The sequence below is a fragment of the Pseudophryne corroboree genome, chromosome 7 (assembly GCF_028390025.1).
Source record: "Pseudophryne corroboree isolate aPseCor3 chromosome 7, aPseCor3.hap2, whole genome shotgun sequence".
In the NCBI taxonomy this organism is placed as follows: domain Eukaryota; kingdom Metazoa; phylum Chordata; class Amphibia; order Anura; family Myobatrachidae; genus Pseudophryne; species Pseudophryne corroboree.
In genome coordinates, this window is record NC_086450.1 from 13471026 (window position 1) to 13488166 (window position 17141).

The 17141-nt window shown below is 45.5% G+C and overlaps 1 long non-coding RNA gene across 3 annotated transcripts in view; it reads left to right on the forward strand.

Moving 5' to 3' along the window:
- LOC134944127 (uncharacterized) overlaps window positions 1-17141 on the forward strand; it is a 153435-nt gene that overhangs the window by 87245 nt on the left and 49049 nt on the right. For all 3 annotated transcript variants that reach the window (XR_010181849.1, XR_010181851.1, XR_010181852.1), the window contains 3 exons: window positions 7504-7567; window positions 10377-10539; window positions 12766-12906. This is a non-coding gene — a long non-coding RNA (uncharacterized LOC134944127). The remainder of the gene's footprint in view (window positions 1-7503; window positions 7568-10376; window positions 10540-12765; window positions 12907-17141) is intronic.

Below are 17141 nucleotides of genomic sequence, written 5' to 3' on the forward strand. Positions count from 1 at the left end.
AAAGGGTGGTTGCAAATGAAGAACTACCTTTAGGAAAGTTTGAACTTCAGGCAACACGGCAAGTTGTTTCTGGAAGAAAATAGAGAACGCAGAAATCTGAACCTTTATGGAACCTAACCGTATGCTCATATCCACTCCTGCTTGTAGGAAAAGTAGAAAACGACAGATTTTAAATTCCACGGTCGAAACCTTAATACTTTCACACCAGGCAACATACTTTTTTCCAGATACGATGATAATGTTTTGACGTCACCATCTTCCTGGCTTGGACCATGGTGGAAATAACCTGGGAGGGAAGACATTTCCTTGCTAGAATCTCCCTCTCAACTCCCAAGCCATCAAACGTAGCCGCTGTAAGTCTGAATAGACGAACGGACCTTGCGAAAGGAGATCGTTTTGGAGTGGCAGAGGCCAGGGATCCTCCAGAGACATGGCTAAGAGGTCCGAGTACCACGCCCGTCAAGGCCATTCTGGGGCAATTAGAATTGCCAGAACGCTTTCCCTTTTTAGTCTTTTCAGAACTCTTGGGATTAGTGTTAGAGTAGGGAACAGGTACACAAACTGATACGACCAAGGCGTCGTCAGCGTGTCCACTGCTACAGCCTGCAGATCCCTCTTTCTGGAACAGTAATGGTATAGCTTCTTGTTGAGACGAGAAGCCATCAGGTCTACCGGCGGACAGCCCCACTGGTGAAATAAATGTTGAAACACCTGGGAATGTAGACCCCATTCCCCCAGATGGAGGTTGTGTCTGCTGAGGAAGTCCACTTCCCAGTTGTCTACTCAAGGAATGAATATGGCTGAGTTGCTGCCCTGCTTCTTGTTTCTCCTTGTTGGTTTATGTACGCCACTGCCGTGTCGTCCGATTGAACCTGGATCACTCAATCCCTCCGGAGATGGGAAGCTTGTAGAAAGGTATTGTAAATTGCCCTGAGTTCCAGGACTTTTAACAGCAGAGTAGATTCCTGAACCAACCATATCCCGGTAACTGGGCCCCTTGGGTCACAACCCCCCAACCCCCAGAGGCTGGCATCCGTTGTCAGTAGAATCCACGAGTGGATATTGAAATTCCTGCCTTCTACAAGATGAGGAACTTGTAGCCACCATAACAGTAACTTCCTGATGCATGTGAAGGTGAGACCCCAACCATTTGTCCAACAGATCCAGCTGAAAAGGCCGGGCATGAAATCTGCCGTATTGGGTTGCCTCGTAAGTAGCAACCATCTTGCCCAGCAAATGTATGCAAAGATTTGTGGACACCTTGCGAGGACGGAGCACTGAGTGAACCAAAGCCTGGATGGCAAAGGCCTTGTCCAATGTAAGAAATACCTTTAGAGATACTGTATCCAGTATCATTCCTAAGAATTAAAGACGTTGGTTCGGTTCCAGGTGAGATTTCTAGAAGTTTAGAATCCACCCATGATCCATAAGCAGGCAAGTCGTTAGATCGATTTTGTGCAGTAGACGTTCCCTGGACTTAACCTTTATCAGGAGATCGTCCAAGTAGGGGACTATGTTGACTCCTATCCCGCGCAGCTGCATCATCCCTGCCATGACTTTGGTGAAAAACCTTGGAGCTGTGGACAGGCCAGAAGGCAAGGCCTGAAACTGGAAGTGGTCATCCAAGATGCCGAACCTGAGGTAAGCCTGATGAGGGGGCCACATGGGAATGTGTAGGTAAGCATCCTTGACATCCAGGGATACTAAGAATTCCCCCTCCTCCAGGCCGGACACCACTGCCCGCAGGGATTTCATCTTGAATTTGAACACCCGCAGATACGGGTTTAGAGACTTCAGGTTTACGATGGGCTGCACCTAAGCGTCCGGTGTAGGAACGACAAAAAGACTGTCGTAAAACCACAATTTGTGTAAAGGAGGAAGTACTGGAACAACCAACCCTGTCCGCAAAAGTTTTTGAATTGCTTCTTGCAAGGTAACTTTTGCATCGGGTCAAACTGGTAAGCCCGATTTGAAAAATCTGAGGAGGAAGTGCTTGAAATTCCAGCTGGTATCCCTGGGAAATGAGATCCCTCACCCACGGATCCCCTGCAGGACCCCGCCCAGACGTGGGCAAAGTGTTGAAGGCGAGCACCTGCCTGAAAATCACCTTGTCACTGGGGCCAACCGTCACGCGGAAGGCTTTGCGGCAGTGGATTCGGTGGTCTGGTCCAGGGAGACAGCAAGTGCAGGTTTACGGGACTTACCACAAGATCCTCCGGAAGTGGTGGAGACCCCTCGGCCCCTGCCTCTGAACCTTGCCACACGAAAGGACTGCAAGGAGGGTCCTGTGTAAGTACATCTAGCAGGCGGCGCAGCCAACGGCAGATAGGTAGACTTACCTGCCGTTGCATGTGCGATACATTTAAGTAGTCTCCAAACAAAGCATCACCTGTGAAGGGAAGATTTCTACACCCTTCTTGGAATCAGCGTTTGCTGACCACTGACTCAACCACAGAGCTCTGCGCGCCGAACCAGCCATAGCAGTAGTGCGACCGTTAATCTTACACAACTCTTTAATAGCCTTGCTCATAAAATTTGCAGCATCCTGTATATGTTGCAGCAGAGTAACTACCTCATCCCGGGGCAGAGTGTCCAAACCGTCGATAACATTATCAGACCACTTGACTACCACTCTGGAAATCCACCCACAAACAATGTGGGGTGTTGAGCAGCGCCTGCCACCGCATAGACTGCCTTGAGCGTGGTCTCAATTTTACGGTCGGCTGGCTCTTTTAGGGATATAGCCCCTGGCACCAGCAGTACCAATTTCTTAGGTCTGGACACAGACGTATCGACTGACAGGGGTTTTTCCCATACCTTCTTGTCCTCATCGGCGAAGGGAAAAGTAGTTAAAAACCTTTTGAGGAAATTTTAATTTTTTATTAGGGTTTAACCATGCCTTCCTGGCCAGGGAGTTTAACTTTTTTGACACAAGAAAGGTCGCTGAGGCCTTTAGTCTAACGTTAAAATACGACTCTTCATCTGGCTTTGACTCCTGATCCGGTTTGTGAAGGGCCTCTCTCACAGCAAAGATTAGGGCCTCCACCCCTGGGGACAGAGAGCTGTCCTCATCCATATCATTATCTACATAAGGTTGATCAGAATCAGACTGGAGCACCTGTGGCAGTGAGCGTTTATGTGAAACCACTAGATGGGGCTGAGAAGCCTTCTTTGAATCTGCAGCCTTGGCCACCGAATCAATAGAATGTTTCAACACCTGTCTCTCCCTTTTAGCTGCAGCTAATTCTGAATTAACTTTCTGGATCATGCTAGTAAAGCTGTCCAGCCAGGCAGGTGCTTGTGAACTGTGTCCTTGTGGAGACAAGGAACATTGTTTACACATGAGTGACCCCGCTGAAGATGGGGATGAATTACAGGCAGTATACATAACCATGTCCACAGACAGCCTTCACAATGCAAAACAGCGCAGCTCACTGACCAAACACCTCCACACAGACCCTAGAGAGCTCCTGGAGCGACACTGAGGAGCGGACACCAGCATACAGACCCTAGAGAGCCCCTGGAGCGACACTGAGGAGCGGACACCAGCACACAGACCCTAGAGAGCCCCTGGAGCGACACTGAGGAGCGGACACCAGCACACAGACCCTAGAGAGCCCCTGGAGCGACACTGAGGAGCGGACACCAGCACACAGACCCTAGAGAGCCCCTGGAGCGACACTGAGGAGCGGACACCAGCACACAGACCCTAGAGAGCCCCTGGAGCGACACTGAGGAGCGGACACCAGCACACAGACCCTAGAGTGCTCCTGGAGTGACACTGATGAGCGGACACCTCCACACAGACCCTAGAGAGCCCCTGGAGCGACACTGAGGAGCGGACACCAGCACACAGACCCTAGAGAGCCCCTGGAGCGACACTGAGGAGCGGACACCAGCACACAGACCCTAGAGAGCCCCTGGAGCGACACTGGGGAGCGGACACCAGCACACAGACCCTAGAGAGCCCCTGGAGCGACACTGAGGAGCGGACACCAGCACATAGACCCTAGAGAGCCCCTGGAGCGACACTGAGGAGCGGACACCAGCACACAGACCATAGAGAGCCCCTGGAGCGACACTGAGGAGCGGACACCAGCACACAGACCCTAGAGAGCCCCTGGAGCGGCACTGAGGAGCGGACACCAGCACACAGACCCTAGAGTGCTCCTGGAGTGACACTGATGAGCGGACACCTCCACACAGACCCTAGAGAGCCCCTGGAGCGACACTGAGGAGCGGACACCAGCACACAAAGAACACAGCTGAACAAGTGAAACTAAGTGAATGACCTGATTCGAGTGCAGCGGTGCTACCTGTAGCGTGCTCCCCCCTGTCTAAGACCCCCTGGTACCAGTACAGAGTCCTGTAGCATTGTGGGTCTCTGGAGGGGCAGTGCTGTATGCAGCTTGATCCGCAGCAGCAGGAAATGGTGCCTTCCCACCTCAGGTCCCGCTCTGGGAAGCCCCGCCCCTGTAATGGCGCACGGTCCCTGTTAACAGATTATACTGGCTATGTCAAAATTATATATATATATATATATATATATATCACATACACACAGTACCCTCAAAGCCTTTCTGTGACAGTAAGCACTGAGGGGCATCTGCCCATTGCCAGTTCGTCCGCAACGGGCACCGCAGCTCAGGGCCTGTGACTGCCTGCGCGACCTGCCACCAATACTGCACCGGGGACCCGCTAACCGGGACCCTGGTGAAACACTCACCGCACCTGAATCTTCGGCATCTGTTAGAGGGTGGCGGCTAGCTGCTAGAATGGGCACACATACTAACGATGTGTGATCAGTACCTCAGGAGCTCAGTGTCCTGTAAACTGGGATTACGAACCATTAACCCTCAGGAGGTTGGTTTGGTTCCCCCTCTAAGTCCCACGAAGCAGGTAGCCTGGCTGCCAAGCAGAGCTGCCTGAAAATAATAAACTAAATTAACTTAGAAGAAAAATCTCTGGAGCTCCAGAGAAGTGCAGCTTCCTCCAGTGGAGCCGATCTATACCCCATGGTACTAAAGTACAAGACCCCAGTATCCACTAGGACATAAGAGAAAATATACAGTCTTATGAGACTTATCTGTTAGAAATAAAAAGAAAGAATGTAGGTACTTACTCATATGGCAGATCAGGGCTGTTGGAAAAAGAATAATAAAAAAAGTTTAAACTATATCTGATTCTCAAGCACTTTTGCACATAGATAAGTTATTTCTGTATAATAATACATGTTACAGGGATATACTTACATGCCATACATGGTATCATCAGAAGAACAGCTACAAAGAGGAGAAGAAAATGTGTGAGAATGTAAATCATACAATACCTGCTGTATACAGTATTACTTTGTTACTTTGTAATGTACTTTTTTTTCTAACAAGGAGCTGATTAAATTATTAAAATATACGATCCTATGTGACTTTTCTGTTAGAAATATAAAATAAGAATGTAGGTGTGACCAGACGGTCCCGTACGAAAGCCCTCACTGCTTTCGCGTCCCGTCCCCAGTACACAGAATGGATGTTTAGGTCACACGGGACCTGGCCACATAGGGGATTCCCGCTTACCGTCCGTTACCGCCTGTTACTGACTCCACCCACTGTGCAGTGGGCGGGTTTACGCTGCCACCACCAAACTCCTAACCTGCCGTGGCATCTGGAACCATGGTTCTGCTCTGTATGCGTCGACACGCCGCCTTACCACACCTGTGTGGTGTTGACGAATCCCCAAACGTTGCTTGCCTAAGCACAGCACGGTAGCAGGCCGAAGGCGGTACTTGGAGACGCTGTTTACACCCTGGACAGGAGGAAAACGGGGCTAGGTTTCGCCTAGTCCTGCAGGTCACAAGGTGAAGCGGTCTTCTTGAGGCAGATGATGTTTAATGCCAAAATACAGCCTTCAAAAAGGCTCAGCAATACAGCAAGATGTTACAGCAGAATGAAACTGGTATAATACACTCTGAAGCTCACAGGCCTCCTCTTTTTATCTCAGTTCTACACACAGTACCACAGGGAAGGAGGTGGGGTAACATCTCCCTGTCTTCTCCAACCAATCAGGTTATTGCACAAAATATAAATAAATACAAGTTACATCTCAAAAGTTAAGAATTAGATAAAGCACATTTCAGCTCCTTTTCATATATAACCAAACCAGTGTGCTTTCCCAACCATAATCTGATTACCATGTTCCTGTCTCTTTCACAAATGTAAATGTAACTTAAATTTCAATTGTATTCATCCTCTCACACATAGACAACATTCTTATAAGTTAAACATGAATCTGCATCCTACATAATGCAGCCTAGGATATCTTACATCAAACTGTTGTTGAACGAAACCCACTAGTTTGCATCCGTAAAACACAATCTGATTTACATGTTCCTGTCTCTCTAACATCTCCATGCAAACCCAGTTTTTGGCTTATCACACAATAGGAGATTCAGAGAAGACAGCAAACAAATCCTTTCACCTGCATGTGTCTATAACGGTTACACAGAGACACATCTCAATCTCAAAGAAATGGCTTGTCCACAGACCCCTTTCCAGGTGCCAGGGTCATCAGCATCTCAATTCCTAGGTGAGAAGCTTCCAAGGCCATTCATCCTCAAACGTAAATGTATTTTAAAACCAAAACAGCTTACACATTCCTTCTAAGTGCTGGCATTTGCATGCATTGTAAATGTGCAATCCTACAACTGTGCCTAGAGCATTAAATAGAACATGGTGAAAACACAGTATTAAACATGCATTTGCGCCAATTCGTCCATTTAAAAATGGCGTCTGGCACGGAAAGATTAACCCCTTACGTGCCACGGCTGCCATTGTCCATGTGGCTGACGGGTCTCCGGACACACTAGGTACTTACCTAGATGTTATCTCACTGCTGTTAGAAAAATAATAATAATAAACAAATGTAAACTATATCAGATGCACAAAGCACAACTGATCAGTATTGTAATCTAAAGTAAAAAAGTGAGACAACACTGCCTGACAATACAGAATAAACATATGTTTTTATTTTATTTTTTCGAAACCGCTTATTGTCGACAGGTTTGCCCCCAATATTCAAAACTGAATCAGTATTCCATTTTAAGGCAGTTGCGTTTGTTTTAAATTTCCGGGTCAAATCTGCAGACAATCGGTAGCTGGCAAAAGCCGCTGCTTAGTACAGATGTGCCTACATTCACCTTTCCCTATTTACGCCTTATAACCAAATTAGCTATAAAGTGGAATCTGCAACGTAGCCACGCCTTGTGATTTGTATTCTACTTTAATCCTTTTACAAATTTCTTTGCAGAAAAAAATCAATTGGGAATCCATTAAATTGCTACTCAAGGTGGAGCGTCTTAGCCATGCTAAGCATTTCATGCCAAATGAGGCAAAAAGGGAAAGATGTATGAGGACACATATGTATATCTAGACCATGGTCTGACCTCAGCCTGTGGGAATAAACTTGCTGTATAATTATGTTGCTGTTTCCCCCCCTCCTTATTTTAAACAGGGGATGGCAACGTTAACCAAAGTGGATCCCCCTGGACCACAGGACTTAAGAGAGAAATAAACTGGTAAATAAAGGTTTATGTGAGGGAGCGCTTGTTTTGTCTGTATTTGGCGGTCACTGTGTTGTCTCTGTATTATTACAGTCACTGCCTTGCTTTCTATAGTATGTGGTGTCATTGCATTGCTCTCTGTATTATATTGCCATCACTGCATTGCTCTCTTATATGGCAGTCACTGCATTGCTCTCCATATTATAAGGGCGGGCATTATAATACTCTGTCACACCACTTTAATCAGCTGACCACACCTCCCTTCAATGGCTGCTACCACTGCATTCCCCCTGAGGGCCCTTCATGCACCAGTACGACACTGCCAGAATGTTGTTAGGGTGTTACAGAGGGGTGTGGTTCATCAAATCGACAGTGTCTAGGTCGACAATGTTTAGGTCGACCACTATAGGTCGACAGTCACTAGGTCGACATGGATGGAAGGTCAACATGTGCTAGGTCGACAGGTCTAAAGGTCGACATGAGGATTTTTTATTTTTTTTTGTGTCGTTTTCTTCGTAGAGTGACCGGGATCCCAAATTAGTGCACCCCATCCCCTCGCCATGCTTCGGGCATGGTGCCTTCGCTCCGCTACCGCTTCGCTCGGCACAGATTACCGTTCCAATCGTAGTCCACGTGGATCGTTAAGTATGAAAAAATAAAAAAAAAATATATTTTTTTAAAAACTCATGTCGACCTTTAGACCTGTCGACCTAGCACATGTCGACCTAGAAACCCTGTCGAACTTCCATCCATGTCGACCTAGTGACTGTCGACCTATAGTGGTCGACCTAAACATTGTCGACCTAGACACTGTCGATCTTCAGACCGGATCCCGTTACAGAGCCATTTTATTCAAGTAACCTGATCACAGTTTATAAAAGGACATCTAACAAAATTTTATCTTAAAAATCATGTTTAGATCTGTGCTTATATGAATGTGGTTCTACCAGACCTAAACTGTACACACTTTAAAATACAATGATATAATATAATTACCTTTCCTCCACCCGTGGCACGTTAGCTGAAAAATAAAATGAGTATTTTTTAAAATACATTTGCATATAATAAAACTTTTTCAGAGCTCTTGGCTAATATAACAGAGTAACAGCCGCAAAACATCTTGGGACTTACCTGGTTTAACAGGGAACTGCTACAGAAGGAGAAAAAAAAAGGATAAGTCGACAGTATAAACCTTTAAATATGTATACAGTATGTGTGCATGTATATATATTATTTTATTTAAAAAAAACTTACCCTACCAGGTGCCAGGTCTTGTAATCGTATTTTCAATAACCTACAAGCAGAAAATACAGAATATTATGGAACACAGAATCTCACAACACATATTACATATCACATATATGGGTGCCCTAAGGAATGTGTAATGGGTAATTGGGAGTTACTATGAGAAGAAGAAAGATCACTTACGCATACTCCAATCGCAGCAAATGCAAATACACTCTCAACGCCTACAGATGGAAAGAAAAAAAGTTTTACATTTTTTACAGTAAAACTAAACCTCTCCCTCTGGAAGAGATGGATCAGCGCAGGTTATTGAAGGAAAAAAGAACTTTGGTTTCTACTCCCGTGTGTTGCGCACAGTTAGTTGATGTCTATGTCCGTGTGCATGAACACCTGAACACAAGCAGGTCAGTAACTAGGGGTTGTGAGCAGTGGCACTGCCCAGGGTACAAGAGGATGTGGGACCATCGCTCTACCTACATTTCTCACCCTCCTCAACCCTCTTTTAGTGACCTCATGGTGTCTCATATGGGTGTGGTAAGGAAGGTTGATCGTAACTAGGTTGACAGTGTCTAGGTCGACCACTCTAGGTCGACAGGGTTGCTAGGTTGACAGGTCAAAATGTCGACATGAGTTGTTTTTTTGTGTCCTTTTCTGCGTACAGTGACCATGAACCCCAATTAGTGCACCGTGTCACTTCCCGTGGCTCGCTTCGTTCGCCATGCTTCGGGCAAGGTGCCTCGCTCCGCTATCCCTGCACTCAGCACAGGTTACTATTCCCAATCGTAGTCCGCGTGGATCGTTACGTATGAAAAAGTAAAAAAAAAAAGAAAAAAATTGGGAAAAACCCATGTCGACATAGTTACTGTCGACCTATATAGTGTTGACCTAGAGACCGGATCCCGTCTCGTATACATGGGGGGGGGGGGTGGAGGGCACATTAGTACCCGGCTATAGCATTGTGTAGAAGAATCGCGTTGATACAATGTAACAGAAAACTGTGTATATTAATTAACAGGCTGTTCCTGCGACGTTTTACATGGCTTTGTTTTCTGATCCCGAACCCTATGGTCTGTTCTCTATCCGCATCCCCAAACTTCTAATTGTGCCAAAAGCTTCTAAAACCTGAAATTTTAATCTACATACAGGACTCTGGTTCCTAATTACTATATTACCACGGTCCTGTGAGTGCCGCCCTCCACCTGGCTAAATGAGCGGTTCAGCTGGAGTGTTTTTGTATAAACCCCCCTGGAACACCAGACCAATTACAGTATATATATCCCCTTTGAACAAAAAAATAAATATGTATATAGTCTAAACAGCATGCCTATAGTTAAGATTTATAATAAGATCTAATAGTTGAAACACGTGTTTCACAGTAAAAGAATTGATCACTCCTGTCACAGTGGATCACTCTTGCTACTATCTAGTGTGCACAACCAGAGGGATCTAGATCTGAGGAATCCCGTTACGTTGATCTAATTATGACCTTTGTACAGTTTCTGACTGATTTCAGTAATAACTTGGCCACATTGTAGCCATCTGCTGCATCCTGTCATTGTAACATTCCTGTTCCCAACAGCTATATGTCAGGGACACGAAGAGCCAGACAGTGTACACATCACCATGGCGATGGGGGCGCGGCTTGACTACGTCATCGGCAACAGACGCAGGTGCTACCGCCCGGCGCGGTATCCAGGCTGCACTTGGCTCATTGCCAGATAGGTGATTGTAGCCTAGTGAAGGTAAGTAGTTCTCTGTGAGTATTTTCATGCTACACATGTACTTCTTGAAAAAAGTAGCGGCCGGGCATCGAAACATCGATGTTCTACACGATGTGAGCTTCTTATACAGATTCACCGCATTTACATTTTTTTCAGTGCTGCAGTCTTATATTGTGTGTGTGTGTATATATTTATATAATGTATATCTTTATCAACCGCTTCTTATATAGTGCAACAAATTCCATTGTGCTTTACAATTGGGGTGGGGGGATAAATTATATATAGATATCTAGATGTGTGTGTGTGTATATATTTATATAATGTATATCTTTATCAACCGCTTCTTATATAGTGCAAAAAATTCTGTTGTGCTTTACAATGGGGGGGAGGGAAATATATATATATATATATATAGGCGAAAAGAAAGGACCGGCACTCCTCTTCCCGGATTCAATGCTTGGGTGCCCTCCTAGATTGAATTGGATAAGGGGTAACAAAAGCAGGCGGCACTCCAAGTCTGTGGTAGATTTCAAGTGTATTACACACAAAACTTAATCCAACGTTTCGGGGTCCAAGCGCCCCTTTGTCACCTGCTTTTGTTACCCCTTATATATATATATATATATATATAAAAAAAGGGAAGTGACCGCACTCAAAGCCACAATCATAAATATAAGAGTGGTGCAAGGCAGCAAAATAACATGAAGGCACTCACTTAATCCAGAACAAAGGAAAAGGCAGAACAAGCCAGCACTCACGATTTTGATGAAAAGTAGAAGAAGATTTATTCCATGTTGAGGCAACAAGCGTACATACAGGCACAGCCCGACAGCTGTTTCGACCAACACTGGTCTTCCTCAGGGGCCCCTGAGGAATACCCTTCTCAAGGCGAGCAGCCACCATCCTAAGGCTCTCAAAGATGGCCTCCCCCGGTCGCAAATGATCAGGGTATCACGAATCATCAGTGACCGCCTCACCTTGGAATTCGAATTGGATCGCATGGTGACTAAATTCTTGGAGAGAGGATACAACCGCCGGCTCCTCCTTAGGCATAAGAAGGAAGTTATGCGGATTCCCAGAGAGTTGCTGTTAACATCAAGACCTCAACAACAAAAATCTGTCATCCCATTCTCTACAAGGTACAACACCTCCAGCCCAGTGGTGCAAAGAGGCACTAGAGCCTTGTGGCCTATAGTGGCCTCTGATGAGGCTCTTCCTTCTCTTAATAATAGAAGACCTATGATGTGCTACCAGCGTGGTAGGAATATTAAGGACAGAGTGGTCCATTCAGATGTCACGGGCTTTCAAGCCGAACTGGACAGACAAGGACGACCTCATTCTGTATTTTTGGGGAAAAAAAAAAACGGTTGTTACAAATGCATTAAATGCACAACATGTGAATATATGATTACCAGCACGAGCTTTAAGCATCCCCACCGTGACAGGGTCTACAGAATCAAGCATGTTTCTTACATGCACCACCACTCACATCATTTATATTATTAAATGCCCGTGTGATCTCCACTATGTGGGGAAGTCTATTAGAACCTTCAGAGAGAGGATGGCCCTCCGTCGCTCAGCCATCAAACAAGCGCTGCAGGGTAAGGAATCTGAGCAACCAGTGGCGAGACATTTTGCAACAGCGGGCCATACTATGAAGGACTTACGCCACCAAATTATTGATCACGTCCCTAAACATGTCAGAGGAGGTGATAGAGATGGTAGACTGTTACAGCTGGAGGCTAGATGGATTTACGAACTCGGGACTACCAGTCCGAATGGCCTCAATGAGAAACTGAGTTTGAATATCTTTAAGTAGCCATACCTATTAGTTCCCTTATAGTTAGTTAATCATTCTCTTGAATCCTCACTGGGAAGTGTTTCTTTATACAGACCACTGAAATACCAGTCAGTATCTAAATATAAGATGAGCAGCTATTGAGAAGGGGAGAGTTTTCTATTTATTGAACCCCCCCTTTAGTTATTTATTTAATGTTGGCTTACCCCACTATTATTTTCCTCTTTATGCTTTGTGATAATTTCTTAAATTTTTAGTTGTTTGAATACTTTTCCAGTCTGAAAGAAATGTATAAGGTGCTTTCAGCAACCTTACGTTTTATCGCAATTATCCCCCGCGATCATGTCTGATATCTCAGTGGTTGCTTTTCTAGTTGAGCCTTTCTTTTACCTAGGTGCGGTGGTTGGGTGCTGTACTTTAGTCAGTCACTTCTTTTCTCACTTATGCAGCGCCGCAGCCCGGCCGTTTAGCATATTTGGCCGCTATGGCAACCAGACGCGACTCCAGTGACATCATCAACGGGAAGAGAAACAGCAAGCAGCGCGGCCGGGCGGGCGTGGAGCACAGAGCGGGATTCTTCAGTATTTAAGGTATGTTGTTCACATATTGTACACCTGTTCACCTTGACAAAGGGGTATTGTAACCCCGAAACGTCGGTCTATTTGTGAAATACAATTTTTGCACCTTTAAAGTCTCCGAGTGCCGCCCTCTTCCTTGCCTCTTTACAAATGTTCCTGGAGGGCACCGGAGCTCTGACTGAGTGGAGGAGGGAGTGCCGGTCCGTGTGGAATCTATATATATATATATACATATATATATATATATATATATATAAAATATAACAAACCTATGTGGATGTATGCAAATAAAATATATCATTAGGCTATATATCTACCTACATTGGCATAACTGCACGACAGTGTACAATGATCGCGCTGAGCCAAACAAAAAGTAGGTCCCAGAAACCCCTCACTTTTAGAAATTGGGGTCCTACCGGTCTTTTTCTGGGTCCCATCGGAATGAAGGTTCTTATTAATCTTAATCTTGTTTGGACACTACAAAAGTGTTGCAAGGTGGGTGGATGGGGTGACGATGCTGCTGGGCTGTGTAGCATGCAGGACACCCTGCACCAGAGGTGTAACTAGACATTTTGGTGCCCTTAGGCAGAAAGTGAATTGGTGTTCCACCTCCCAGAGTGTAAAGTATAAGCAGTGCGCGCTGCAAAATTTTAGGGGCGTGGCTTCATGGGGAAGGGGCGTGACCACATAATAGTGCCAATTCACATTACACCACACAGTAGTGCCGCTTATACACATTGCACCAGGTAGAACCTCCTATGCACACTGCGCCAGGTAGAGCACTTTATACACTTTGCTCCATGTACAGCACATTATACACTTTGCTCCAGGTAGAGCACGTTATACACATTGCACCAGGTAGAGCACGTTATACACATTGCACCAGGTAGAGCACGTTATACACATTGCTCCAGGTAGAGCACGTTATACACATTGCACCAGGTAGAACACATATAAACATTGCACCAGGTAGAACACTTAGACACAGTGCACCAGGTAGAGCACATATAAACATTGCACCAGGTAGAGCGCGTTATACACAATGCGCCCGGTAGAGCACGTTATAGACAATGCGCCCGGTAGAGCACGTTATACACATTGCACCAGGTAGAGCACGTTATACACATTGCACCAGGTAGAGCACGTTATACACATTGCACCAGGTAGAGCACGTTATACACATTGCACCAGGTAGAGCACATATAAACATTGCACCAGGAAGAACACTTAGACACATTGCACCAGGTAAAGCGCATTATACACATTGCACCAGGTAGAGCGCATTATACAAATTGCACCAGGTAGAGCGCCTTATACACATTGCACCAGGCAGAGCGCGTTATACACATTGCACCAGGTAGAGCGCGTTATGCACATTGCACCAGGTAGAGCGCCTTATACACATTGCACCAGGTAGAGCACGTTATACACATTGCACCAGGTAGAGTGCGTTATACACATTGCACCAGGTAGAGCGCGTTATACACATCGCACCAGGTAGAGCGCGTTATGCACATTGCACCAGGTAGAGCGCCTTATACACATTGCACCAGGTAGAGCACGTTATACACATTGCACCAGATAGAGAGCGTTATACACATTGCACCAGGTAGAGTGCGTTTTACACATTGCACCAGGTAGAGCGCGTTATACACATCGCACCAGGTAGAGCGCGTTATGCACATTGCACCAGGTAGAGCTCGTTATACACATTGCACCAGGTAGAGCGCGTTATACACATTGTAGCCACCTTCTCGGACCCCCAGTTGTCGTACAGTGATCGCGGGTGTCAGTGGAGGGGGTGTCAGATGGGTGTGTGTATAATGGGCACTGTGTGAACGTGTTGTGGGGAGTGCGTATGATTGGCACTACGTGTCCACACTATCTGACCCCGGAACTCACCACCACCTCGGCTGTAGTGTGTGTAGCAGCTCCTAGAAAGCTTGAATGGAGCACAGGCAGGCTAGTGTCAAAGTCAGAAAAATATCTCTATGCACACTACCATATTTGCACCTCACACAGGTCCGTGCTGCGCATGCGTACGCTCTCCCGTACGTGCGCATACTCACAGTCGCGGGCACCTGCAGGCGCATGGTATGCGTATTTACGGTAGAGTTTATGCGATTGTAGCGTGCGACTCAATCATTACATATTTTCACTAATAATGTATTTTGTAGATCATGGTCCCTTTGATAGATTCTGAAAGTTTGGTTAATATAGAATGTTTATGAACAGAGGAATCCCTCTTTGTTTGATACGAAGGGTCAGACAGGAGTAATACAGTGGTGTTTAGTATCCATCGGAAGAATATTTAATTAGAAATATTCCGGTGTTGGTTTGAAGCAGATCAATCGCTCGTGCGAATAGTTATGGACATAAGAAGTTTATGAACATTTACTTTATTTGCACTTTATTACCCATGCGGCGGGAAACCCAGTTTCCCTCCCACCTGAGCAGTTGGAAATAGTCACAGCCCACCTGTATGAATCAACCTATGACCTTTTGTTATAATGCGAAGCCGAATTCCTGTGTCCAATGAACAATGAGATTGTAGGGACCATTGAATTGTATTGTGTGTGGGGCATAAATAGGCAGGCCGACCGTATCCAGCTCACTCTCTTCAACGGTTCTCATTGCTGATAATCGGGAGCTGGATATCGAGGCGCATGCGATCGTTTCCCTTTGTGCGTAAGTTTTCTCCGTAATCATATTGTCTTACTGTGAGCCATCTCTCTCTCTCTCTCTCTCTACTCTTTCTCACATATTTTCCTTTAATTGTATTGTATTGTATTTTCTGTATAGTTATCTGGTTAGTTGGTTTATGTTATATTGTAGTGTATGCTTTGTACTGTGATTCTTTTGCAAGTATAATAGTCATAATACATATAATAGGTTTCGGACCCTAAGCCCAGGTATCTGTGTATTCTTTATAGTGTTAAGTATTCTCTGAGCGTCGGTGACGCTCAAGCAGCTTTGTAGTTAATCAGGTTACACCAGGTTGCACTTACACTCTGTCTCTACACTAAGGTATACTGTGTATCTCACTGTTAAAGGTATAGATATAAAGGTTTAACGTTGTGAGCGTCTGCATCGCTGGTGATCTCCTCGTGGTCCCGAGCGTCCGCTACGCTATAGCGAATCATTACGTTAGTCGGCAGCCAATAGCGTGCCTGCCTGTGATCACTGGGCCGTAAGCGAACGTGACGCTTGAGCGTCTCGACTACGGCTGAGCGATCGCTACGCAACTTGCGTACCCTTACGGTACTTCTTACGTAGATAGCGTACAGAGTTCTTAGACCTCTTAAAGTGTTTTATATACGATAAATATTCAGCTTTATCAATTGGCGGCTCGCCCGTCCTTCACATATCTGCACTAGGTAGATCAGCAGACATTATCCCTCAGCAAAGGGCGGGAGGTTGTATCCCTCGTAGTGCTGACAGGATAAGCGTCTGCTTCGCTTAGGTAAAGAGTGCTGAAGGAATCCGGGAACCGGAGGTAAGAACAAAACGCTAGTGCCTTTTAAAACTGTTTAGTTTTCTGTCTTGCGTACACACGCACCACACATATATATATCTGCATTTCTTTTTCTTTTTCATTTTCGTATATCACTCTCCTGTCTGCCAGTTTTATAGTTGATAGAAGTGCTAAAAGAGATTTGCCGTTATTTCATAGTTTATAGTTAAAAGATAGACAAACACACAGTTTTGCCTGGGAGATAAGGCGAAGTCAGTGTGTTTGTGTGGTAGATGATCAAGGATCATCTACATTGATAAAAGTATAAATTGTGTTACGGTGGATCTTTGCTTTGCGTATACGTGTCTCTAACAAAGACTTGCGTACGCAATCCAAAGGCCGACGCACGCAGCGTACGTTACGCAACGGAGCGTCCGGTTACGCCCACGTAGCTCAAGTCACGATAAGTTGATTTTTAACGCAAAGCGATAAATAACGCGAGGCGAGAAATAACGCAAGTCTATTTTTGGGTGTCCGAAATTTTAATTAACAGATCCTGCTCCTAATTGGTAACACACCTGATCTGAAGAAAAATTTCTGCGCAGAAATAGAAATAGAAACAAAAGTGTACATGTGATGAGTGAGTGTTTTTACAATTTTAAAGGTTGAACCACAAGAAAAGTCGAGTACTCGTGAGGTACATGCGTGTAAGTGACGTGCACGGTGGCTAGGGAGGCATCTCTGGTTAAATATACAATTTTGAGCATTAGAGTATAGCAGACCAGGAGGTCAT